Consider the following 27,411-nt stretch of genomic DNA (forward strand, 5'->3'; position numbering starts at 1 on the left):
CAACCACAAAAGCCTTTTGTTCCCCAGCCAGTTTTTTGCACTCTTCTCCTGGATTTGTTATAACTTTTGGCAGTGTATACTACTCCAGATATTTTTCTCAATTATTACAGCCCACAACAAGATAACAACTGACCAGTTTCAGCAGCAATAATCAGCAAAATATGCGAATTTCATTCGGTTCAGTGGCATTGTTTACATTCTGTGCCGCCAGTATGGCCGATTGATGACGTGTCGTAAAAACATTCTATTTATATGATCTAATATAGTTAAAATCACATGAAGAGTGACGTTTTCTTCAAAATATTCACGGTTCACCATTGCAAATGTGATATTGATTTGATGAACAGCTCAGTAAAGAAATGAATATTAAGTGACTTACATTTTAAACACAACCGTTCTTGTTTTTGCTGTATTTCTTCAACGAAAATAGTAGTGCTGCCCCCTAATAGTCAACTAACCGTTAGTTGACAAGAAGAGGCTTGGTCAACCAAAATTTTATTAGTCACTTAGTCGCAGAAAAAAAAAATTCACAGGAAGTAGCGTAGTCGTGCAGTTTGTGACGGACAGATCGTTAACAGCTGGTCTATGTGGTTGCCTAATACAACGCATCGGGCAGGACATACAAATGCTCACCTGTCATTCATTGACCTCAAATATGGCATATCATCTGAAATATGTAAGTAGTAGAAACTTTACATGGCTGCTTAATCTAACGTTAACCTAGAAAAATGTGCGCTATTTAAGTGTCTTTGTGGAGTGCGGAAAGTTTATTTGTGTGCACTCACGATAAGTACAAAACATTGTGCTTTTGTAAAATAATGAAAGCAAACAGGATGCGCGTTCTGCCATCTCAGTCTCTATGAACTTGAGCACGAACTCCAAAACTCAAGTTATACTCAAGTTAATGCAGCTTTCTGTTTTTCCCTGACACATTCATAAAATCATTACTTCTGCCAGTGCACTGTGGCAAGCTTTATGCTTGCGCTTGAGCGCTTATTAGACTGCGAAGGCAATTAAAGCCTCATTATTATGATTTAAATGGTTTATTAATAAACGTGTGAATAGTCGACTAATGATTAAAATGAATGCCTAAAATCTTTATTCGAGGGCAGCCCTAGAAAATAGAATCAATCAGCTGTTTGAACAAATCGGTCGAATGAATGACTCAGTGACTCATTCATGCAGTGATTTGCCACCACCTACTGCCGATTTTAGGTTTATATTTAAAGAACATCTTCCCTTTTTCCCCCCAAATCATTTCGAATATCAGTATTCAACATTTATTTTTTAAAACATCAAAACATTAATTATACACTTGCAGCTGCAGGTCAAATGCATTCATGTCCTGCATTAAACAGTCTGTGTAAATGCATCCAAACACCACTTCAGATGCTGATTCTGTGCCACATCTGCACTGCAAACACAAATTTTATTGATACTCTTGTAGTAAATAAATTTAAATTTATTTAATACATTTTTTTTATTGAATTTGACACAAAAGATGATGCATACATTTAATTAGGTTTGTAAAAAATAGGCCTTATAAAGGTAAAAAGGCCCATAAAAGGTCATTTCTGTACAAAATATAAAGAATATCAAAAGCTTTGATATGTCAGCAATTCTAAACCTGGCAAAAAAAAACAGCACAATAACACAATTAGCAAAATATCTTCTAGTTATCATTATTGACAAAACTCAATTTTTTTCATTATTGCACACCCCTAACGTCACCTTAAACACTGACCTGAGTGATTCTGAGTCTTGTTTACCCAACACCAAGGCCTCAGCTAGGCCTCCTAGAGCTAGAGCTGATAGTAATTTTAAAGGAAGTGACATTCAGGGAAATGTTTAAATGATGCTGGCAGCGTGGGCTGTGTCTCATATAAAGACTGAGCTTGCAGAATTACCCCATTGCTGTTTATGACTTGTGGCCACAACCGCAAGCATGTGACACATGAAAGAAGAAAAAGGAATTAAAGTGCCAGTAATAGTGTTTTGAGGCAAGTTTTTTTTTGTTCTCATACTAAAACAGCTGAATGGATCTGATATAACCATGCAGTCACAGGATTTAATTTTAACCTCTGATTTCTGGAAATTCACAATAGATTCGTTAGAATTAGTATCATGCTTGGTTACCTATTGCTGAATAATTTTCTCACTGTAGTAATGCAATCTCCTCATGACTCTGGGTTAGATTGATCATTCACGCTGTGCTCGTAGCAGCGCTCTCAAGCTCATCTGAGTTGTGGATTAGAGGCATTTTGAGGTAGGATATTCAATCTGTAAAGTGTTTAATTTTGGTGCATTGGTATCAACATGTAACACATAAATAACACACACTGATGAATCATCTACTATAAGACCAAGACTTCTCTAGCACATAGGAAACTGGAAGACATAGGAAATACCAGAGCGTGGTCTGTATGTCTACATATCATGTTGTGTTGACTGTCTATAGCACTTATGTCTTGGTTTTCTCCTCTGTTGCGTTTAGGTTTCTCAGTCGTTCTCTCCCTCGTTCACATGTTCACACATCCCACTATCTGTCCTCGGTCTCAGACTCCTGTAGCACTAATGGCTGTTGTCACAAGTTTTACTGCACCCACCCGCTGCGACCATCTGTCTGGTCTCTCTCTCGCTCCTCTATCTCTCTCATCAATGATGCTTTATCAGCACGTCTGCCAAAATACAATGTTGCCAAAGCAGTACAGAGGATAATTAATCTGCAGAATTGGACGATATTGCAGAAGTGTATACTTGTTAATCACCGCAAAGAAAGCACAAAATGACATTGACATGAAACCATGACCTCTCCTCTTCCTCATTAGCATCACAACTCAAGCCATAAAACCTGCTTTTTTGGTGTAGCTAGGCGATGGGTGACATTGGGGCTCCAAAGGTGTTGAGAAAGACTGCAAATTTGAAAACGCATGTAGATAACGAAAGTACAGAATTATATAATTATTTTTGGTTTCTTATTATTGTAATTATTTTGCTGATAATTTTATATCTGATGAAATATATTATAAATTATGTATTAATACTTTATATATTATATTATATTATATATAAATTTGTTTTTAATTTTTTTAAACTAATTTTACTTTTTGAGAAAAACTGAATTTTAAAAAGCATATATATTTGAAAATAAATTATGTATTAATAAATTATATGTAAATAAATATAATTTAAATAATATAAATTATTTTAAATTTGTAATTATTAGATTTTTTTAAAATTGCTTTATTATTGTTGTTGTTGTTGTTATTATGCAGTGAAAGGATAAAGAGAAAGATTTATGCATATATCTAATAAAATATATGATAAATTATATATTCATACATTATATATAAACAATTTATACTGTAAATCTATAAATTATTAAAATTATTTTATTTTATTTTAATTTTACATTTTTAGAAAAACTTAATTTTGAAATGCATATATCTTTAAAAAAATCTTATAAATTATATATTAATAAATTATATTTAAATAAATATATAATATTAATTATTTTATTTTTTTTGTAATGAATTGATTGTTTAAATTACTTTATTATTATTATTATTATTGTTACATGGTGAAAAGTGTAGAGAAATGTTTAATTTTGAAATGCATATAATAAAATGTATAATAAATTATGTATTAATATGTATAAATATATAAATATATAATTTATTAAAATTATTTTATACATTTTTAATTGGTTTTAATTTATTTATTTACATTTAATTTTACAAAGTCTCAATTTTAAAATGTATATATCTTTTTAAATTATCTTAAATTATATATTAATAAATTATATTTAAATAAATATATGATAGTAATTTAAAAAAGTTTTGGAAATTATTTGTTTAAATTACTTTATTGTTATTATTATTATTATTATTATTATTAATGGTGAAAAAGTGTAGAGAAAGATTTAATTTTGAAATGTATATATCTAATAAAATATATGATACATTATGTATTAACATTATATATAAACAAATATATAATTCTGTAATTAATAAATATATATTTATATTTTCTATGTTTTTTTTACTTATTTAAAAAAGTAACTAATTTTTCTTTTTTAAGAAAGTCTTAATTTTGAAATGCATATCTTAATACAATGTATTATAAATTATGTATTACTAAATAATATTTAGATATATAATTTAGTTAATTATTTAATATATTTTTTATTTGATTTTTTTTAATCAATTTTACATTTAGTAGTAGTAGTAGTAGTAGTAGTAGTAGTAGTAGAAAGATTTGAAATGAATGTATCTGCGAAAAGTAATTTTAGACAGCATTCAGGTTTAAACTACCACGTACAGTAGATGATCTCAAAACGACCACACATGGACTTAAATCCATGTCTAGTAAAAAACAGTCCTTTTTTTTTTATAAAAAGCATCTGGTGACCTCCTTACTCTTTGCATGTTTGCAAACACTAAGAATTGCTCAAATTAGGCTGTAGTGAACCTGAAATCAGCCTTTTATACAGGCCTTCCAGTTAGGAGAGATTAGTTGACTAGTCAACTTTTAAAAATATTTTTGCACATCCCTAGTTGCAACACAAATGCTACATAAGCAGAGGGCATGTCACTTGGAAATAGATTGCTGCTATCTAATCCTCTGAAGGCAACAGTTTATTTCTCACGTAATGCCCCAGAGATGAATGATACACGGCTTCCTCTCCGCAATCTGCAATCTGTGCTGCCGAGTTCTACTCCCGAATACTGATCTAAGATCTGCGCTTCTGGGAGTTGAGGGATGTGATGTCATTCCCGCTTTATGCCTTATGGAATACCGCAGGTGGTTACTGAAAGAAACCAAACAAAGTCTAGCAGCAGCTATACGGCGCGTCCTGCGCGCTGATCTGAGAGCAGCTCTAACGAGGACCGTCTTTATTTAAAGAGCACACTCACTGTACACCCACACCTCCGCCTTTGTGTTGTCTTGTTACTCGGTTTCCATAGCGGTCCGTTCTGTGTTGTGAGCGTCTGAAGGGAGTGGAGCTGCAAGATGACAGAGTTGCAGTAGTATGGGAGTAAATGCACCTGAGTGCATCTGTATGTGGATCATGTTCGCTCAGCGCTTAGTTCGCGGCCTCAGGACAGGACGGGGATTCAAGGGTAGGAAGGTGTCCTGTTTGTGACTGCACAGGCTCTGTGTTATTGAGTAATATATGTGTGTTTGTGTTTGTGTGTGTGTCCGCAGGCTGTGCTGGAGGCCTGCGCTGAGACTACGAGTCGCGTTGGGATTGTAACGACTTCAATGGGCCGCAACACTCACTGAAACACTGGAGGCGATTGAATGAGGTAAGACAACAAGACACACACACACACACACACGTACGCCTTTTGATAGCATTGACCTTTAATTCTACATTTTACTACTCGTGCTGAGGCATTATCTGGAGCGCAATTGTAAAAATAACTCTTGCTTAAGCTGTGTCCTACTCACACGTCAAATCAGGCGCTGATTGGTGGAGCAATAATGCAGGTCTGCCTAGCAACAGGGCTGTTTACCAAACAACACAGCTGGGGCTGAAAGCCGCGCTTTCACGTAAAACACCTCCAGGAAAAAGCTAGCTGGCGTAAGCCGCTTGGGACAACATTGCTTTAATGATTCATGCTTGAAGCACGGTCGGTCGCAGGCGTACTGTAACATGCAGGTTTACTGTAGCATGCTCACACACTGCCATGTGCACGTGCAACAGCTTAGGAGACAGCGGTTAAGCGTCTCATTAGCAAATTATACACGTGTTTGTGTGAAATATGTGCGTGTATGTGAACAGGCCCGTGTTATTGAGAGTGTAGACACAGTCTACTAGTTTAATGTGCGTGAATTTTTGTTCTCTTGTTTTTTTTGTTCTTTTTGTGCTGTTTTTTTCTGATTTGTGAATGAATCCCTTAAGTGCCCCCTGCTGGTGTAATATACGTTGTGGTGCAAAGATTTATGTATGGAGGATTTGAAGTATCGTTTTGAAAAGGTAGTGCTGTTGCTTATATAAAAAGTGAAAAAGTTTGGGATCAGTAAGATTTTTAATGTTTCTTAATCCTTTCTGCTCATCAAGGCTGTGTTTGTTTGATTAAAAATGCAGAAAAAATAGTAGTATTGTGAAATATAATTGTAATTTAAAAGTAGTGGTTTTCTATTTTAATTTACTTTAAAATAGAATTTATTCCTGTGATGCAACGCTGAATATTAGTATCATTACTCCAGGCTTTGGTGTCTCATGATCATTCAGAAATCATTCTAATATGCTGATTTATTATCAGTGTTGACATTAGTTGACTAAAAACTTTAAAAGAAATTTATACTTTTATTCAGCAATGGTGTGTTAAATTGATCAAAAGTGATAGTAAAGACTGATATTGTTAGAAGATATTTATATTTCTTTTTAACTTTTTATTCATCAAAGAATCCTGAAAAAAAAGTATCACTTTCCAAAAAAAAAAATTAAAAAGCAAAAACTGTTTTCAGTATTGATAATAAATTAGCATATTGAAATTGTTTCTGAAAGATCATGTGACACTAAAGACTGGAGTACTAGCTGATGAAAATTCAGCACGACATCACAGAAATATTTATAATTATATTTTATTAAAATATATTAAAATGGAAAAATGTTATTTTAAATTACAATAATATTTTATAGTTTTGTACTTTTTTCTGTAGATTTCATCAAATAAATAGAACTTTGATGAGCATAAAAGACTTTTTTTAAAAACATTAAAAATCTTACTGATCCCAAACTTTTGATGGCAGTGTATATGAATATTAATTAATAATTAATTTTACGTAAATTATTATTACAGTTATTGAAAGTGGAGAGAAAATGCAAAATGCATATATCTGCTAAATGTACGCCAGATTTGATAAATTAATAAATTATTTATAAATAAATATAGAATTTAAATGATTTTAAATATTTTTATTTGTAATTAATTTTACATGTATTATTCTTTTTATTACTTTGTGTTGAAAAAGTGGAGAGAAAACTGTAAAGACTGTAAATTTAAAATGCATATATCTGCTAAATGTATACCAGATGTTATTAATTAATGAATTATTTATAAATAAATATGGAATTTAAATTATTTTAAATATTTTTATTTCTAATTAATTTTACATTGTATTATTATTTTTATCTGCTAGAGGTATTTTAGAAATTATTTATTAATACATTTTATATATATATATATAGAGAGAGAGAGAGAGAGAGAGAATTTTTATATGTTTTTTTTCTTTCTTATTATTGTAAGTAATAGTTTTTTGTGCCAAAAAAGTAAAGCGAAATACTGTAAATTTGGAATACATATATCACGTTTGTTTAATGTTTAGGATTAAACTGCTGCTACAAGCATGCACAAGCAGGTGGGCGTCTTTTTTGCCCATTGCTTTACATTTAAGCCTTCACATAAACAAAAAGTTTGAAGATTTTGGCCAAGTTGTAATACAGTGGATAGAATTCTGTGTAATATAATCAGAATGCTTTATAAAAGCTTGTGGAGTTCATGCTGCTTGAGCTACAACATACCAATTAATGTTAATTTTTTCAGTTCAGCTTTTTGCTCATGTCCACCAAAGCGTTTTTACCTGCGGCTAGCGTTTTTAATTGTTTTCAGTGGGAGTGCTGCATTTTTTAAAACGCCAGGAGTGTGACGAGGCACTGAAGGCTTTTTTCACGCTGAGTGGTTTTCCTGATACCCAGAGTTGAAGAATGTTTAACTTTGGGTAAAGCACAACACTCATCACTGTCACTTTTTAGTCAACCATCCAGTCACAGTGGAGGATGGGCGGGACTAATTCCAGACTGACCAACCGCCACATCCTGCTTGTACTATGACAACAAGAAGCACAACAATGGAACCAAATCATTTAAAACACAGACCAAAGCAAGTACTTCAAATTGTGTCAACATTTTTATATTCAAAAACAAACTATCTGCGAAATTAGACACTTCCACAGAGATTCCGTATCATAGCAGTAGGCGTTTTTAGCTGGCTAAAAACATTTCAGTGGCCTTATAATAGATTTCTAAAAAGATGTATTAAATCAGTCCATTAATCACTGAGAAGGCTGATGGTAGATACTGAAACAGACACAAGGGCAATTACAAAAATGTATTAGCAGCAGATGCAGTTATAATCTCAAACTGGCCAAATACGAGGCGATTAATTAGCCCAACCAATATATCGGTGCATGACTACTCAAAAACTCAGGGAACGAGAGACAAATTGTCAGACGCTCACGGGTAGGTCTGTGAAAAGGCTTGATATGAGCTCATTTGAGGGTAATTAATGGAGACGATTGAAAATGAGTACTTTTCTGTCTGATTTTTTTCTCTGTCTCGCTCACTGTTTTTCATCTCAGACAGCTCTACTATGCCAGTAGCTCCTCTAACCAATCATGGGCTTTTAGAGTAAAAGCTCTCCTCCAGTTAAAGGTCACTGCCCTCTTAGTGCGCGTGGTGAAGCATAGCAATTCATCACACTCATGCTGCCGCGCTTCCTAATGCGTTCTGCACGTCCTAATCTTCTGTTAAGTGTTAATATGGCAAAGGTGGGGCTCGGCGATGTGTTTTTCCCATTGGTTAGTTCTCAAAAGACTTCTTTTTTTAAAAAATGAGCCCAAATGGATGACAAATTGATGTCTTGATTGCATCGGAATGCATCAAAGTCCATTTAGATAGTGTTATGTCATTATAAACATACGGAGGATCTGCAAGATCAAAGTATGATGTGCTTATGAAAACATTAAAGGGATAGCCGATGTTGTCATGATTTACTGACCCTCATGTTATTCCAAATCTATATGTGCTGTATTTCTTTATTTTGGACCCCATTGACTTTCACTGTATGAACAAGAAGATATTCTTTTATGTTCCACGAAAGAAAGGATGGAACGACATGAGGGTGAGTAGATGATTTTTGGGTGAACTGTCCCTTTAAGCCAGTCACCTGTCATCTTTGTATCTCTTCACTGTTCATAAGATTCCAAATGGAAGTTTTCACAGTGATGCCTTAGAAGAGCCTTTCAGTGAACATCTCTAATAGTGATAATAATATTTAATCGTTTTAACCTTTTTACACTATAAAGAACCTTTGGCACAATAGGATGTTAAAAGTTCTTCATGGAACCATCAATTCAAATGAAGAATCTTTATTTTTAGGAGTGTAATTTAAATCATTTTAATGTTGTGTCAGGAGTGTGTCTTGCACACATGACTCTTTTGAAGCTCGGGTGCTGCAGAACCCGGCCTTGTGTTTCCCTAGTGTGTGTGTGAGAGTTTGGTGAGTGTGCGAGGACAGCAGTGCTATTCTTGGCTGTTGGGGGAAGTCTTGGCTCCCGGGCGCATGGGAAAAGTGTTCTTGGCAGGAGTAGCAGTGGCATTCCATTGTGCCTGAGTCCCTCTCCCCCTCAGCACTTAAAACTGTGTCCTTTCACACCGTGATCTCAGCGGAGCGCTTTCTAGAAAGAGGGAGAATAAATAAATTACTAGCATAAACACAAAAGCACCTTGGAGTCCAAGCGTCCGCGTAGATGTACCCGTTCACACCTGTTCGCACACTTTTCACCTCTTAATTTCTAACATTCACACACAGACATGTATCAAACGTCTATTTTCCATCTTTCTCTTTTGAATGGCAGCTCAAGAGATTCAGAATAACACAAACCACATTCGCTGCTGTCATGAACATGTCTTTCAGCACATTGGCCCTCATTCGCTGGAGCCGCTTGGAAGTCAAAGGTTCTGGGACATTGAAAGAAGGTCAGAGCAATAAACAGTCAGCTCTCCGGCATGCTGTGATGTTGCTCTCCCAGAAATGAACTTGAAATTCACTTGACCTTTGACCTAGGAGTGGGAATCAGCAGGGATCTGGCAATCAAATTAAGGAATATTATGATAGTGGCTGACTGACTGAAACAGTATGGCAATGTTGAGGTTTTCTGAATGGCAGTCACTTGTAAAAATATGTTTTTGGTCTTAAAGGGTTAATTCACCCCAAAATAAAATTTCTGTCATTAGTTACTCACCCTCATGTCGTTCTGAACCCGTAAGACCTTCGTTCATCTTCAGAACACAAATTAAGATATTTTTATAGACATTTTATGCATTGAGGTACTCATGAACATGCAGCAAAGACTGACACAAAAGAGAAGAAACTGTCGAATGAAGATGTTATTTTTGTTTTCTTTGCATACAAAAAAGTATTATTATAGCTTCATAAAATTACTGTTTAACCAGTGATGTCACATGGGCTATTTTAGGGATGCCCTTACTACCTTTCGATATAACATATTTCAACAACATTACATGGCCAAAACACACATTAGACGGCAAACAGAAGTTATTACAAACACTTGCTGGTGGTTTAAATTGAGTTCAGAGTAGAAGCGGAATATAAATCTTATTTATTGTCTTCTGTAGCATCATGCTACAGTGTGCATGAATGACCACGTGACGCACACTTTCGGTTGTGTAGTATGGACAGAGATCTTTTCTGAAATGCCAGAATGAATGAGGATCATTTATATTTTTTAAACAAAAACACACCAGTGTAAACATAGTCTTATATCTAAAGGAGTTGTGACGCTTTCACGCTACAGCCTCACGTGTGAGTGTAACCGGTGTAAACTAGCAGGTGTGTTCGACTTTGTCACAGCTCTGCGCAGGACAAAGAGAGCTATAGTGAGCAGACTGCTTCATATGCTTTCGGATCGCTTTTGTGGATGTCAAACACTAATCAATCTGTGCGGCGCCGCTTCTAGTCGAACACACCTAGCGCTGCAGGCTTATTGGCACATTGACGTTGATGAGATTAACCACTTAGGTATTGAAATTTGGTACCGAACGCCAAGAGGTTTTTCGATACTCTATAATATCAAGGTATTTCGGTTGGTGCCTAGAAAGTATCGAACTTGATACCCAGCCCTAGCCATGGTCCTAGAAGCAAAGTTGTTCAGAATCAGGAAGTCAGTTGTACGATGGGAATGTATTTGTGAATGTATTCACTTTCTGCAATTTGAGGTCCTTTACCATAGAAATACAGTGTTTAGAATTTTTTTTAACAGTTATAGCTCCAGCTGTGGTGTGATCTCCTGAAAACTTTGCATGCTTGTTAAGAATCACCTGTGCATGTGCTCACCAGGTTTTCGTGAAGTTTTGAGTTTTCCTTTAGGCTTTATAGGATTTTGTGTAAATTTGGACAGGTCCCTTCTCTAAACGATCACATTATAGCTTTCCAAAGAGTAAATTTAAACATTTTATTGATAACTATTGACCTAGAATGTCCAGAGAATTGTACTGCAGTGTTTTTTTCCAGACTGAGCGAAAAACCTAGGACTAGTTCGCAAAAGTAGCGAACATACGATTTAACATACGATGGTTCTAGAAGCAAAGTTGTCCAGACTGAGGAGTTCTATCATGTAATACAAATGTGGTGTGTATGTGCAAAAATCTGCGCAATATACAATCGTTTACGTTCCCTAAAAAATGCGATATCCAGTGGCTCTTCAGTGGCTGATTTCTTTCAAATTTCTCACAGACCTTTGGGGCCGTGAGTCAAACAGGCCCACGAATTTCGTTCTGATTGGCCCCATCGTTAAACTTGTCTAATAGGTGCTCAAACTTTAATGGCGGCCATTTTTTTTTTTTGAGATATTCAGATATCCTTATAGGCACTTGTGGCACTTTGGACCAAGACCGTGCACAGCGATTTTCATGTTGATAGGACAAATGGTTATGTATATTTATGTTTTTTCCCTCTTATAGCGCTACCAAGTGGCCAAGCTCTGAGACTTTACTAAAGGTGGCCCTGCCCCTTTTGGACATTTTGGCGTCACTTTGTGATGGCGAGTCAAAAGTTAATTTTTTTTTGATAATTATTGATATTCACTCTGCAGAGAATCTTTCTGCACTGGTTTGGTTCCGATCGGGTGAAAAACCTAGGACTAGTTTGCAAAAGTAGGTTTTTCAAAAAAATCCAAAATACCTGAAAATTTTTGCCAGGTGGAGCTGGGGAGGTGGAGGGTTTCTGAAATGTGCTGCAACTGCTACAGCAAGCACTAGTTGAGTAATGTTGAGCAGCATGCTCATTGTCTGCTGATGCGAAAGGAACCAATCAGTTGCCCTATGTGCATAATGTCATTGGCCTGCTCCATCTAGAGCTTCATGACAGAATTTAGGATTTAATTAATCTGTCTTTACCTATTCAAGTAGATAGCTGTACTTACATGGTTGGGAAATAACTGTCTGAGGAGTTTTTTGAATATGACTGCCGAGGAAACGAAACTCACACAACAATACACTCACACAACAATACACTAATGCTTGCTCTGATAATATATTGTTCTTAATACACACAGACATTTACACATTTATCCTTAAGAGCACAAATGTTTGCTTTTGCTTTTCCAATCACCGAAGTGGTTTCTTTAAGCTGCGTCTGAAACCAAACAACTATTTTCTTACTCTCAGGTAGCAGAGGTCTTATGTCTGACACACGGGGTCAAAAGGTCAAACTGTTACTGCTGAAAATCTAGACATCAGACGCAAACGGTGTGAATTTAGTACTTGCATTCACAAAATGTTTTCACAAGGATTAACATTCCATCACACTAGACATAAATGCTGATGTTATCTTCAAACACTTTAGTTACATGTTACCAGCCCGGATGATTTCTGACTGCGGCTCATTCTTGGAAGCCAATTATATGTTATATTATACCTCCAAACAAGTTCCAGCAGGCCAGGGATTTGGTGGCGTGTGTGAAAGGTGACCCGCTGACCCTGTGCTGGCGTGCACGAGCTTCGAGGTCAGAGGTAGGGAGCTCGGCGCAGAAGACGCGTAAGTCGCTAGTGTCGTGTTACGTGAATTACATGACGAACACAAATGACTTGTTCGACGTGCAGGTTGATAGAGGTTATTTTTAAAATCTCGTCCTTTGAAAGCAGGGTCAAGGAGAAGGAGAGCCGTGCAATCGGTGTGAAGTAATGTTCTGAGAAGTGTTGCTGCTAGTAGCTTCCGTTCATCCTCAATCCTGATGTATTGAGTGTTGACATTTGCTGGAGTTTTGTCGACCTGATTACTAACAATGAATAATCATTGATATCCTGCTTTGCAACCCACATCACAGCATGTTTAAGCAACAGCAAAGGTCAAAATATACCGCAAAATGACTTTGGTGGTGCTTACAGAAAAGCATGAAATGTGTTTTATGAGCTCCAAGAATAAAAGCCTGTGTTTATTTGTTCCGCTCGTACATAAAGTCAAAGCACCGTCAGGGGTCGTTTATTGCGATCCAGCCCAGGCCGTATTTATCTCTATAGTGTCTTTCTCGTTTGCACCAGGTCGTGTGATTCTCATGCTCTCGGGTTTCGGGCTGTTTTCGGTGGAAGTGGTCTGTGTGGGGAACTGGCCTGTCACACTCATTTCTCACCCTCTATTTATTACCTTGGCGTTATCTAAATGTTTAATTTGTCATGAATGAATGATCACAGGACTGCTAAAGAGAGCGCTAGCAGGATGGGAGATATCTCACCGAGAGATAACAGCACGTGTTACGATTTAGGCCTGACCAGCGATTTGTTTTCTGTGTCATTTCAGGTTCTGATGACTCTTATGTCAGTCATATCTGTGTTTAATTTATGTTTATTTGCTCCCACTTTATATGACTTGGCCTTAATTACTATGTACTTACATTTAAATGATGTTTTATGTTTTAAATTAGTTTTATTCTATTTTATTTTATTGTAATTTTTTATTTTAGTCTTTTTTATTTTATTTATTTTATTTTAAATGTTATTTTATTCTCTTTTATTTCATTTTATTCAATTTTATTTTATTCAATTTTATCTCATTTTATTCTATTCTATGTCAATTTATTTTATTTTATTGAATGGAATATATAGCTGTTAAAAAATTGCAATAAAAACCAAAATACCACTAACACTGTACAATAAACTTAACTATTTTTATTATTATATTATTAATTTTATTTTTTATTATTTTATTGTATTTATTATTCGATTTTTTTTATTCTATTTTATTGTAAATTTTATTTGGTTCGATTTTTTTTTTGTAATATACTTTTTCATTTTATTTTATTTTATTGATTTTTATTTTATTTTTTATTTTGTAATATATTTTTATTTTATTTTATTCGTTTAACATTTATTATTATTCCAAAATGCTAAATAGCAATGTACAACACGTTTCCTGAAAGGCTGTTTGTCACTATGAACCGTCATATTTTCCTGAAACAAAAGGTCAGTCTGTACAATGACAGAAGGTTGAGTTTGATTAATGTAATCATTTCTAAAATGCTGTAGAATGTAGCTAATAATAGTCCCTGGAATTATAATCCCATATATTTTGACACACTTTATTTTCTAAAAGCAGTATAATAAAAATACATAATAAAGGAAATGGCTAAATTTATTAAAAAGTGGTTTAGCCGCATTTCTTTGCATATGCCGCTTGGGTTTGAACGACATTCATACATTAGGGTGGCATATATTAGCATTTCCAATACATTTTTGTGTCCCAGACCTGCTGCGTACAGGGCATCAGGCAATCTGTGCTGTGTGGGCAGACGTGAGTATTGTTATGGATCACAGCAGTGTCCTCAAAGCAACCCTTCAGTCTGTCTTAGTTTGGCCGGCACCGCTGAGCCACGGCAGAGCCAAACAAGGCCACACCAAACACAATTGCACGTCGTCCCATTTTGCCTCAATTCAAAGAGCCTCCATCCTGAGTCCTGCGGGCCTGCTCTCTCAGGAGCATAAAGACTTCTCGGCGTGGTTCACAGTGTGTGAATGGCTTTGAACAGGGCCTCACGCTGTGCTTTGGTGCATATTGTGTACGCGTGTTCGTTGGAGGTCCACTTTTATGTTCCGTCATTGCAGGTTCGGCGTGATGCAGCTGTACGTTTGTATGCAGGGGTCGGTCTTCACAGCAGTACGCTCGTGATAATGGGCTGTAGCTCTGAGGGTTGTGTTGCTGTACGACTGCGTTACGTGCGGTTACGGTGTTTTTTTTATGCAGGAGGACGGTGCACTGAAGCAGAAAGCCAGTCAGGTGTGTGTAAATGTCTAGTCCGTGGACACACTTAAGGTGTTTGTTATTTATAGCTTGGTTAAATACTGTCTATTATTTATTATTCATTTATAAATAATATATTTTATATACCGTTATGCATCTTTTTCTTACTTGTTTACAATTTGCTTATTCCATGCAACTCCATTGCTAACAACTAACAATAATCATATTATGTTGATCATAATACCTAATAAGAACATAAAGCATAATATACCTAATAATAATCATACATTTGGTAATATTATTTTTAGCATTCAAAAAGTTATAATAATACCAGTTCAAACCAGTTAAACAGTTTATCAAATAAATTTGACATTCAGAAAGTCCCCCCCCCCCATAATGTATTATAAAAAATATTATAAGATAACATAGTTCAAGATGAAATTATTTCTGAATTTTTAATTAATGAAACAAAACAAAAAAAGATTTTTTGCTGATCATAATTAATTAAACAAAAAATAATAATTGTAATGATTTTTTTGCTGATCATAATAACTTAAAGTAATCAATATTATGCTGATGATAATATATAATCAATAATATTGATAATTAATATTGCTTTGTCATAAAATGTTTTGTTTAATTTCTAACATTCAGAAAGTTTTTTTTTAAATGTATTATAAAAAGTATTATAAGATTAAATAGTTCAGAATTAAATTATTTCAGAATTTTTCATTAATTAAAAAAAAAAATTTTAATTATTTTTTTGCTGATCATAATAACTTACAGTAATCAGTATGCTTATATAATATATGATAATAATCATACATTTTGTAATGTTATTTTTAGCATTCAAAAAGTTATAATAATACCAGTATAAACCAGTTCAACAGTTTATCAAATAAACTAAATAAGAAAATCTGAAATAATTGTTATCATAAAATGTTTTGTTTAATTTAATTTAATTTTTTTTTTTTTTTTTTCAAAAATGGATTATAAAAAGATTATAAGATAAAATAGTTCAGGATTAAATTATTATTTAATTAATTTTTAATTAATTCAAATGTATTATTTTTTTTTTTTTATTTAATTGAATTTTTGCTGATCATAATAATTTTATCATAATAGTAATTAATAATATGCTAATGATAATATCTAATAATAATTATCATGAATTTTGTAATGTTATTTTTAGCATTCCAAAAGTTATAATAATCCCGTAATTATATATATATATATATATATAAAATTTCTTATTTATTATAAAAACTATTATAAAGAGAAAATACTTCAATTAAATTATTTCTACATTTTCGAAACAAAGCTGCTTTGTAATATGCTGATCATAATAACTAATAATAATCATAATATTCTAATGATATCTAGTAATAATCATGCATTTTTTTGTTATTTTTAGCATTCAAAAAGTTATAAACACTTAATTTTTTTTAAATGTATTATAAAAATTATTATTCAAATAAAATATTTCCGAATATTTCAAATTGAGTTTGACTTGAACAATTAAACTGCACTTGTCTCATCCACATCACCATCTTTATTAAAGATCATGCATGTGAAATCAAACCCAGTCTCTGCTCAGAGCATGTGCGTGTTGTTCTGCCTCTTATGTATCACAAGCGTGTGTATCTTCAATCTCTATTTGTCAGTACGTCAGCGTGTTCTGCGCGAGCGTGTGTACACACTCCTGTGGGATTAGCGAGTAATAGAGGGGCTTAGCAGTGCTTTGCCTCGCCGTAATCCGTCACACACACACTGATACACACTCCACATAGTGGCGGATTTAGGACCGCTTGTGAATGGAGGGAAGGCGAGAAGGACACAACGAGCGGTTAACGACGGACAGGGACACAGAGGCACCGTCAACTGTTAGCGCTAAGGACAAACAAACGCGTGAAATCGATTTCAGGTCGTAACCAGACTCCAGTGCACGTCTGCAATTATGTGCATCTAATCTGCACTTTTTGAATGCAGTTGAAGCTTGGGCTATGTGGAGCTGTCTCTGAGGAGAGACGAGAGCTATTCATTTCTGTGACTCAGATTTAGAGGTCATTCAGTGCTAGTATTAGTTGAGAATGACACAAAGCACCATGGCAATATCACCTCCGTTTAGACACGCTGATTAATACGGTGGCGATAGATGTCATTCATGAAATATCAAAGCAAGCCTGTTTAAAGGAGAAGTCCACTTCCAAAATTAAGATTTACATAATGTACTCACCCCCTTGTCATCCAAGATGTTCATGTTGTAAAGAAATAGTTTTTTGGGGAAAACATTTCAGCGTTTTTCTCCATATAGTGGACTTTTATGGTGCCCCGAGTTTGAACTTCCAAAATACAGTTTAAATGCGGCTTCAAACGATCCCAAATGCAGTTGTAAACGAATCCAGCCAAGGAAGAGGGGTCTTATCTAGTGATAAGAAGTCTGTAAAGTCTGTTACCCGTTCAAAAGTCTGTAAAATTTTGAATGTTTTTTAACTTCTTAACTGTCACCATCCACTGCTGAAGTTTACTTCACCGTATTACAAATTAATCCTAATCTAATCATGACAAACTATACATCGTTGGAAAGGTCTAAGACTCCTAAATAGATATTTTACCATATTTTTGTGTTACAAATTATGTAGGAAAGTAATAGATTAATTTATGACAAAAATGCATCTTTTTACATCATAACATGAGTTCTGACCTTTGTCACAAAAGACTTTCTTCGTTGCCTTTTTCCCTATCACACAATAGAAATCATAAGAAATTATATATCAGCTCAAAACTTAAAATTTCAAAATTCATCCTTTGGAAGGCATTTTAAAATCAGACATTGCATTGCCATGGAAAATGTACATCAAAATCATATTACAAAATGTTTTCATTCATGAAATATAAAAATTTAAGTCTGGATAGTGCATTTTTACGTCTGTGTTTTAAGTCTCTTATGCTCATCAAAGGTCTGTTTATTTGATCAAAAATGCAGAAAACAGTAATATTGTAAAATATAAGTGCAATTTAAAATAACGGTTTTCTATTTTAATATACTTTCATACTTTGTTTCTGTGATCGAAAGCTGAATTTTCGTCAGCCATTAGTCACACAATCCTTCAGAATTCGTTCTAATATGCTGATTTATTATCAATGTTGAAAACAGTTGTGCTGCTTAATTTATTATTATTTTTTTTTAACCCGTGATACTTTTTTCAGGATTCTTTGATGAATAAAAATGTTAAAAAGAACAGCATTTATTCAAAATAAAAATCTTTTCTAACGATGTAAGTCTTTACTGTCACTTTTTATTAATTTAACACATCCTTGCTGAATAAAAGTATTAAATTCTTTTAAACAAAGAAAGAAAGAAAAAATGTACTGACCCCAAACTTTGAATGACAGTGTATATTGTTTTATTTTAAATAAATGCTGTTCTTTTTAACATTTTATTCATCAAAGAATCTTGAAAAAAGTATCACAGGTTTCAACATTAATAATAAATCAGCATATTAGCATGATTTCTGAAGGATCATGTGACACTGAAGACTGGAGTAATGATGCTGAAAATTCAGCTTCGCGTCACAGAAATAAATTCTATATTAAAGTATATTAAAATAGAAAATCATTATTTTAAATCGCAATAATATTCCACAATACTACTGTTTTTTCTCTGTCCTTAATTAAATAAACGCAGCCCTAATAAGCAGAAAAGACTTATTTTGACTGGCAGTGTACATATCCAAAAACTGAGCTCCATTACTGGATTTGGGTGAGGGTTAGTCTGTAGTAATTATAATTAGCTTTTTATAAACACAGTATAAATCTATGGTTTATAGTTGTTAAGCTAGGTAATCACATGTGAGTATTTTTGTTCAGTGACTGGGCCGACCTCAAAGACCTCCCTCACTCTCATTTATAGTTACACCCTCAGACTTGGCACTGAGAGAGAATGAACAGAGCCAGGACTGAGTTTCTGTTCATCTACGGTTTCGTTCCAGCCTTGTCTTCTTTTCTCTTTCTCTCTTTTTCCCCTCCCACGGTATTACACTTATCAGAAAGAGAGAATGAGGCCTCTCTGTGGTAGAGAGAACATTCAGGTACATTAAAAAAGATAACACTTTACAATAAGGTGTCATTTGTTAACATTAATGTATTAACTAATATGAACAAACAGTGAACAATACATTTATTACACTAGTTATTAATCTTTGTTAACATTCATTGTTTGTTCATGTTAGTTTACAGAGCATTAACTAATGTTAACAAACACAACTTGGGATTGTAATAATTAGTAAGTGTTGAAATTAAAATGAACTATGATTAATAAATGCTATAAATGTATTGTTCATTTATTGTTCATGTTAACTAATGTTATCTAATGAACCTTATTGTAAAGTGTTACCAGAAAACATGCACTACAAGGTTGGGAAACACATGATTTAATTTAATATAATTTTGAATTTAGTTTACTTTAGGAAAATAAATATTTTTAGAAATTCAAAACAATCATACATGATACATTTCGACTGATTATATCCTTTTGCTTTTCTTTCTCACATTTAAAATGAAGTTTACATTTAAGAAGTTTACAAAGACTGTTCACATTAAATTACATAAAAATGATTTTTATGTAATTTAACGTGAACAGTCTTTGTAAACTTCCTAAATATATATTTAAAAATGAATATTGCTGTCAATTTTTTTTAAGTTAATTAAGTATAATAAATTTATGTGCACTACGTTTCCATGTAGTTAAATCTTTTTGCTTGCCAAGGCTGCATTTATTTAATTAAAAATACACTATTATTGTGAAATATTATATTTTTTATTACAATTCAAAATAACCTTTTCCTAGTTTAATGTATTTTAAAATGTAATTTATTCATGGGATGCAAAACTGAATTTTTAGCATCGTTACCCGAGTCTTTAGTGTCACATGGTCCTTCAGAAATCCTTCTAATATGCTGATTTATTAATGATTAATGTTGAAAACAGTTGTGCTTCTATAATCTGATGTTTTTGTAAATATCTCATATTGTGTGTTTAATGTGGGAATTTATAGTCAAATGCAAAGTATTATTAAAATCAACACTTACAATAGCATTTGAATTTCATTTGATTGCAACATCGTTCAGTTCAGATTTCATTTAAATTTCTACATCTGTTTGCTACTGCAATTCAAATTCAGCCACTGAATTGCAAATGAAAAGGAATTCACTATTTAATAGCACACAACCCACACTCAGACTAAGAGCCAACTACTACTTTTCCTGACTGAAGTGTTGCGGTCTCTCTGGTGTGAGCTCAGCATTCGGCCATTGCATATTGCTGCGGGCGCTTCAGTAAAAAGCACATAAAGTTAATCTGCAGTCATTCCTCTCTCCTCAGGGCTCAGTATGGGGTTAATGCTCCACTCTGTAACGCTGCTGGGCATGCTGGGTATGACTGTGGCACTGCTCTCTCTGTGCCAATCTGTCTATTCACCCAGCTAATGAGTCATTGTTGGGTTGTTAGTGCTTAGAGGCAGATGACGGTGATACAAGCAAGGGAGAATGTTCCGCATGATTATAGAAGTGATGGAGAGAAGGAGATACTGGGTTAAAGGAATAGTTCACCTGGGGACTAGAGATAAAAAGCTTTAAAATGACACTAAAAGTGTCATAAAAGTATTATGAAGTCATGTGGACTATTTTTATGATACTGTTGTGTTGCATTTTTGTTTACCATTTTGACAGCTCCATTTACTTTCATTACACTATCAGACAAAAGTTTGTTTTATGTTTTTGGCTGTATTTATTTAATCAAAAAACAGTAATAATATGAAATATTATTGCAATTTAAAAGAACTGTTTTCTATTTTAATATATTTTAAAATGCAATTTATTTCTGTGATGCAAAGCTGAATTTCCAGCATGATTACTGCAGTCTTCAGTGTCACATGATCCTTCAGAAATCATTCTAATACGCTGTTACTGCTCTAGTAAATGCTGCTGCATTTACTTTCATTACACTATCAGACAAAAATTTGAAATAATTATGTTTTTTTTTTATGTTTTTGGCTGTATTTACTTAATCAGAAATACAATAAAAACAGTAATAATGTGAAATATTATTGCAATTTAAAAGAACTGTTTTTTATTTTAATATATTTTAAAATGCCATTTATTTCTGTGATGCAAAGCTGAATTTTCAGCATCATTACTCCTGTGTCAAATGATCATTCAGAAATCATTCCAATATTCTAATTTGCTGCTCAAGAGACATTTCTTATTATTATGAGACAAGAGTTTGGAATAATTATGATTTTATTTTTTTTTTTATACAATTTTGGGTGTATTTACTTAATCAAAAATACAGTAAAAGCAGTAATAATGTGTAATATTATTGCATTTTAAAATAACTATTTTCTATTTTAATATATTTTAAAATGCAATTTTTTTCTGTGATGCAAAGCTGAATTTTCAGCATCATTACTCCTGTGTCAAATGATCCTGAAGAAATCATTCCAATATTCTGATTTGTTGCTCAAGAAGCTTTCTTATTATTATCAGTTGGCTACTTAACATTTTTGTGGAAATGAATACTTTTATTCTGCAGTGACCTATTAAATTGATCAAAGGTGAGAGCAAATACATTTATAATGTTACAAAAGATTTTTTTTTAATGCTCTGCTTTTGAACTTTTTATTCAAAGAGTCCTAAAAGCTTATGATTTCCACAAAAATATTAGTATAAAATATAATTTTTTTTAACTCAAATTGATCACAGTAAGAACCATTATAAGCAGCAAATCAGCATATTAAAATCATTTCTGAAATATCATGTGACACTGAAGACTGGAGTAATGATGCTGAAAATTCAGCTTTGCATCACAGGAATGAATTTCAGTTTAAAATATATTCAAGACAGTCTTCAAAATATCTTCTTTTTTGTTTAACTAAAGAAAAAAGCCTCACAGGTTTTGAACAAATGAGTAAAGAATGTCAGAATTGTAATTTTTTTTATTGAACTGTGCCTTTAAAAGTGATGTGTGTAGTGTCAGTGCTGCCAGTCTTGTGCAGGAGACCTCTTTCATGCACATATGTATGCGTGGGTGCGCACAAGTGTGCGTAATGCGTATGTATAGAGCCTTTCATGTGTCTCCTTGGCGACACGTCTCTGGAGTTGATCCCTCGCTTCAGAGCGACAGAAGCAGAGAGGGGGAAGCCACAGCTGAACTGCAGACAGTCGGAGGGAGTCACAGCCATTCTGTCTCGTGCAGGTGCGATCAAAGGCTCGCTGCTATTCAGGTCTGAAAATGCATATGAGTCTGAAACCATTCAGTGTGCGTGCATGTAAAAGGCCACATCTGGCGATGAGAGGGAAGGAACATTCCACTGAATGGTGCTGAGCTTGCCTGTGAACTTTAATTTGAGTGGATTTAATCACTCCACCATTACAGAGACACAGAAAGAACTTTTAACAAATTCTTTGGCAAACCCCGGGAGTGACACCTTAGCATTCAGCGGGATATGAAACCGATTGTTTTGTGCGATAATTACACAGAACTATTTATAGACGTATATGTTTATTCATGTGTGTGAATATTGCTTTATAAAACAATGTAAATTTTTTTTCATGTTTATTTATACATACTGTGATTAGCAGCATGTGTCAAGTATAAAACAGAACTGATAATTGCACTTGGATGTGATTTTAACTCAGCTTTCCAAGAAACATAATAAAAGAAACAGTTTAAAATAGATGTGCCTGTGATAGTCTGGGCATCCACCATGTTAGAGTCATTAGGTCGGATGATTGCGAGACCAGATGCACCTTGGGATGCAAAAACTATTGACTCCATCGAGCTTTTTATAAAATATTATATTATATTATATTATATAGAGGTGAACATATGCAGAGATGAAGTTTTCGCTGTCATCAACTGTGAAGCCACACATAGAACCTGTGTGGCGTTATGAGCATTGCCATAGAAACAAATTATTTCTGAGTATTTGAACAGCTCTGAGTAGAATTATAATTACAGTCATTCTGACATGGCATGAACACCGCTTTAGTCCAAGGTCCAAGGTAGTTTTTTAATTTCCACACTACACTTTGTAGACGGGTTAAATTTTTATTTCATGGATAAGTATAGCACAGCAATGCTCTGGTTGTCTTAAAGGTATAGTTCATCCAAAATTTAAAATTCTGTCATTAATTACTCACCCTCATGTCATTCCAAACCTGTAAGATACACAAATTAAGATATTTTTGATGAAACCTGAGAGCTTTCTGACCTGCATAGACAGCAACGCAACTACCACATTTAAGGCCTAGAAATGTGGAGAAAACTTGGGATGTCTCCAACTAAAGTAGCCGTTCATTTTAAGCATCAGTCAACTAGTAGTCGCACGTTTATTAATAAACCATATAAATCATAATAATGAGCCTTTAATTGTCTACATAGCCTAATAAGCTCATGTAAAAAAAAAAAAAAGCTTGCCGCACCGACAGATATAGTAATTATGAATAGCCGAATGGTTCTCTTTCACGGATACGTTTTCATTTTCCAGTGTGGTGCTCATAACAGCTCTGTGGACTGTAATACAAATAATACAAATGCATCAGTTGTTGCCTTCATAACGCAAGTGTAATGTAAACAGCGATATGGACGATGATCAGATATTCATATATATATATATAAAACGGTTTATGATTTTAAAAACATTTTCTTTTCTCTTTGTACCCTCCAATTGAATTTTTCTTTCTGCACAAATATTAATAAGTGCAAATGTTTCTTCCACAGACCAAACTGTCTCAGACTTTTTTTTTTTTTTTTTTTATTGAATCAAGCGTAGCTCTTTGCTTGTCTGTTTCAAATACCGCACTTCCACTTAGCCACCTACGGAGAAACCGGTAGCCAGGCAACAGATGACATCACGCACACGCACTCTACCAGCATGGTTTAGCACGGTCGTCTAACCATACCGAGAATTTCAGGCCAAGAATGGTTAGTAATCATGCCGCGCCATACCATGCTCACGTGGAAATAAAACTGGAACCATTCCTGACAGTTCTTAGAACAGTTCGGCCCGATAGTGGAATAGCGGCTAATGTGTCTGGGAAAAACAGCAAGGAGACTGCATTAATGTTTTAATAATTTTTTGATAAACTAGTGCTCGCTTTGTTTTCGGTTTAAGAGATGAAGTCAGCGACACTGACTCGTCATCTCCACAGTAGTGACACGCCTGTATGCATGTTTCATATGGATTACATAATCTGAGATTATTTGTTTTCCACTTGAATTGGTTCACTTGAAAGTAGACATTTCACTCTCTATAAGTATATTTTCATGTCTATAAACAGTATACAGTTTTAAAGGTTCACGCTCAAGTTCACAGAGACTGAGATGGCATAAAGTGTATCCTGTTTGCATTCATTATTTTACAAAAGCACAACGTTTGTTGTTTTTGTGAGTGCACATAAATAAACGTAGTCTTTACAGATGCGAAAGATGTTTTACTTTTATCTGTAGGACCAAAATGTATTTTAAGAGCAAGTGACTGCACCGGCGCCTCCATCTGTCATGCAGTAAGCGCTCTACTGTTCAGCTTCCACACTCCGCACAGACACTTCAGTAGCGCTCATTTTTCTAGGTTAACATTAGATTGAGCTACCATGTGAAGTTGCTACTACATACATCTTTCAGATGAAAAGCCATATTTGAGTTCGATGAATGATAGGTGAGCGTTTGGATGTCCTGTCCGATATTACCGCATAGACCAGCCGTTAATGATCTGTTCGTCACCGACTGCTTGACGTTGCCACTTCCTGTGGAATTTATTTTTCCTGCAACTAAGCGACTAATACAATTTTGGATGACCAAGCCTCTTCTCATCGACTAACGGTTAGATGACTATTTGGGGGCAGCCCTAGTCAGAACGCCAGTTCCTGAGAAGAAACAGTTGAATAAAGTTGTTATTTTTGTTTTCCTTGCACATAAAAAGTATTCTCGTAGCTTCATAACATTGCGGTTGAACCATTGATGTCACATGGACAATTTTAATGATGTCCTTACTACCTTTTTGGGCCTTGAACGTGTCAGTTGCGTTGCTGTCTATGCAAGGTCAGAAAGCTCTTGGATTTTATCAAAAATATCTTAATTTGTTTACGAGTTTGGAACAGCGTGAGGGTGAGTAATTAATGACAGAATATTCACTTTAATATTAGTACTGTATCATTCTGTTTAGTGTTTGCCAGCACTGTTGTATTCAACCTACTTAACTTTCCTCAGATGCTGGAAATACTACAAACAGGAAATGAGTATCTCTGCGACTGTACGAAGCTCATGTATAATTAACACGACAAGGACTGCTAAGTTTATGATTGGTTGCCAGTTGCTAAACACTTCAGTTTGACAGTCTCTAAAAACTGAAGGTGTTTCTTGAAATAATGCTGCCATATTATATAATTCAGGACTTGTTTGACAGCATTCCAAGAGGAATTAAAGCTGTTCTGAATGCAAATAGAAATCTGATATCTTTATATTGTTAAGTCTTTCATTTATTTGACTGCAGTCTGCAGAGAGGATGATGATGTTGTTTTCTGCTGTACAGAGCAGATTCATCTCCTGTAAAGAATGAATTAAGGGAATATTTTGTTATCAGGTAGTTAGCAGTTGCAGATTTCCAGAGCGAGAGATTTTTATCTGCCGTTTCTGTTTCAAATTGTCTCCATCTCTTTTATCTTACTCTGCTTCTGTCTGTCCTCATAATCTCGGTCTGTATCTCTTTGTTTCTGTCTTCTCCCCCGTCCATTTATCAATCTCTCAGGTGACTGCATGCGCTTCAAGAGTAAACACACAAAAACTAATTGAATTACCCTAAAGGCCCAGAAATGGAGAGCGTAGCTAATTTGTTGCCACGGCAACAGACAAACCTTCCCGTGCCGCTTGTTTTGTTGACTGCGGTTCTGTAAACAGCATGCACTCCCTCGCCTAACAAGGGGACTCCTTGCGTGCCCGTCATGCGCTGCTCTTCAGATTGACTCGCATTAATGACCGAGCCCGGGCACAATGCACTGACAACCTCTGACTGCCTCATACTTTCCATAACACGGGCTATAGGGACGCGTTCAGCCGTGCGTTAAATTGACTCATCGGCAGTCCCACATGGAGTCGGTGCACGCAGAACTTCAGCGAGCCTCATTCACATAGTTTGTGTGTTTTCGTTCCATATCTGTATCCCATATTTTGGTTATTTTGAGGCAGAGTTAGTTAACTAAAACAAAAACTGAAACTAAAATTAAATGTTTTTTTTTTAATCAAAAGTCTCTTCTGCTCACCATGCCTGCATTTATTTGATTAATTATGAAATATTTTTACTATTTAAAATAACTGCTTTTTATTTGAATATATTGTAAAATGTAATTTATTTCTGTGATCAAAGCTAAATTTTCAACATCATTACTCAAGTCTTCAGTGTCACATAATCTTTCAGAAATCATTCTAATATGCTGATTTGCTGTTCAGCAAACATTTATTATTATTATTATTTGTTTTTTTTTAAGTATTATTATTATCAGTATTTAAAACAGTTGAGTAATTTTTTTCTGGATTCTTTGATGAATAAAAAGATCCAAAAATCAGCATTTATATCAAATAAAAAGCTTTTTTAACATTATACACTATACCATTCAAAAGCTTGGAGTCAGTTTTTTTATTTATTTATTTATTTTATTTTATTTTATTTTATTTTTTTTTTTTGTGGGAAAGAAATTATAGAATTTAATATTTTTATTTAGCAAGTTTGCTTTAAATTGATAAAAATTGACGATAAAGACAGCTAAATGCTGTTATTCTGAACTTTATATTCATCAAAGTAACCTGAAAAAAATCTAGTCAGCTGTTTTTAACATCATAATAATAAATGTTTTTTGAGCAGCAAATCAGAATATTAGAATGATTTCTGAAGAATCATGTGACACTGAAGGCTGAACTAATGGTGCTAAAATTCAGCTTTGAAATCACAGGAATAAATTACACTTTAAAATATATTCAAATAGAAAACAGATATTTTAAATAGTATTTACTGTTTTTGCTGTACTTTGGATCACATAAATGCAGGCTTGATGAGCAGAATAAACTTATTTAAAAAACTTAAAAAATCCTACTGTTCAAAAACTTTTGACTGCCAGTGTAAACAGTAGTGAATTTACAGGATATTGCGTTAAACATGGAAGTATTGCACTGAGAGGGGCCTTGGGAGTCATGTAACAGTTTAATAAGGAGATGGCCTGTGGGAAGAAGAAGCTGTTCCTGTGCCTGGACGTTCTAGTGCCTAGTGTTCTGAGTCGCCGGCCAGACGGCAACAGTTCAAGTAGGTAGTGGCCAG

At 34.2% G+C, this 27,411-nt stretch overlaps 1 protein-coding gene across 3 annotated transcripts in view; it reads left to right on the forward strand.

Annotated features, from left to right (window-relative positions):
* Nucleotides 1-27,411, forward strand: part of atxn1a (ataxin 1a) — a 131,236-nt gene that overhangs the window by 80,467 nt on the left and 23,358 nt on the right. For 2 of the 3 annotated variants that reach the window (XM_051136242.1, XM_051136243.1), the window contains exon 3: nucleotides 5,209-5,309. The gene's annotated coding sequence lies outside the window, so the exon portion shown is untranslated. Of the gene's footprint in view, nucleotides 1-4,991; nucleotides 5,124-5,208; nucleotides 5,310-27,411 lie in introns of those variants that run through there. The other variant, XM_051136245.1, reaches the window with a different exon arrangement.

The sequence above is a fragment of the Labeo rohita genome, chromosome 19 (genome assembly GCF_022985175.1).
Source record: "Labeo rohita strain BAU-BD-2019 chromosome 19, IGBB_LRoh.1.0, whole genome shotgun sequence".
NCBI lineage: Eukaryota > Metazoa > Chordata > Actinopteri > Cypriniformes > Cyprinidae > Labeo > Labeo rohita.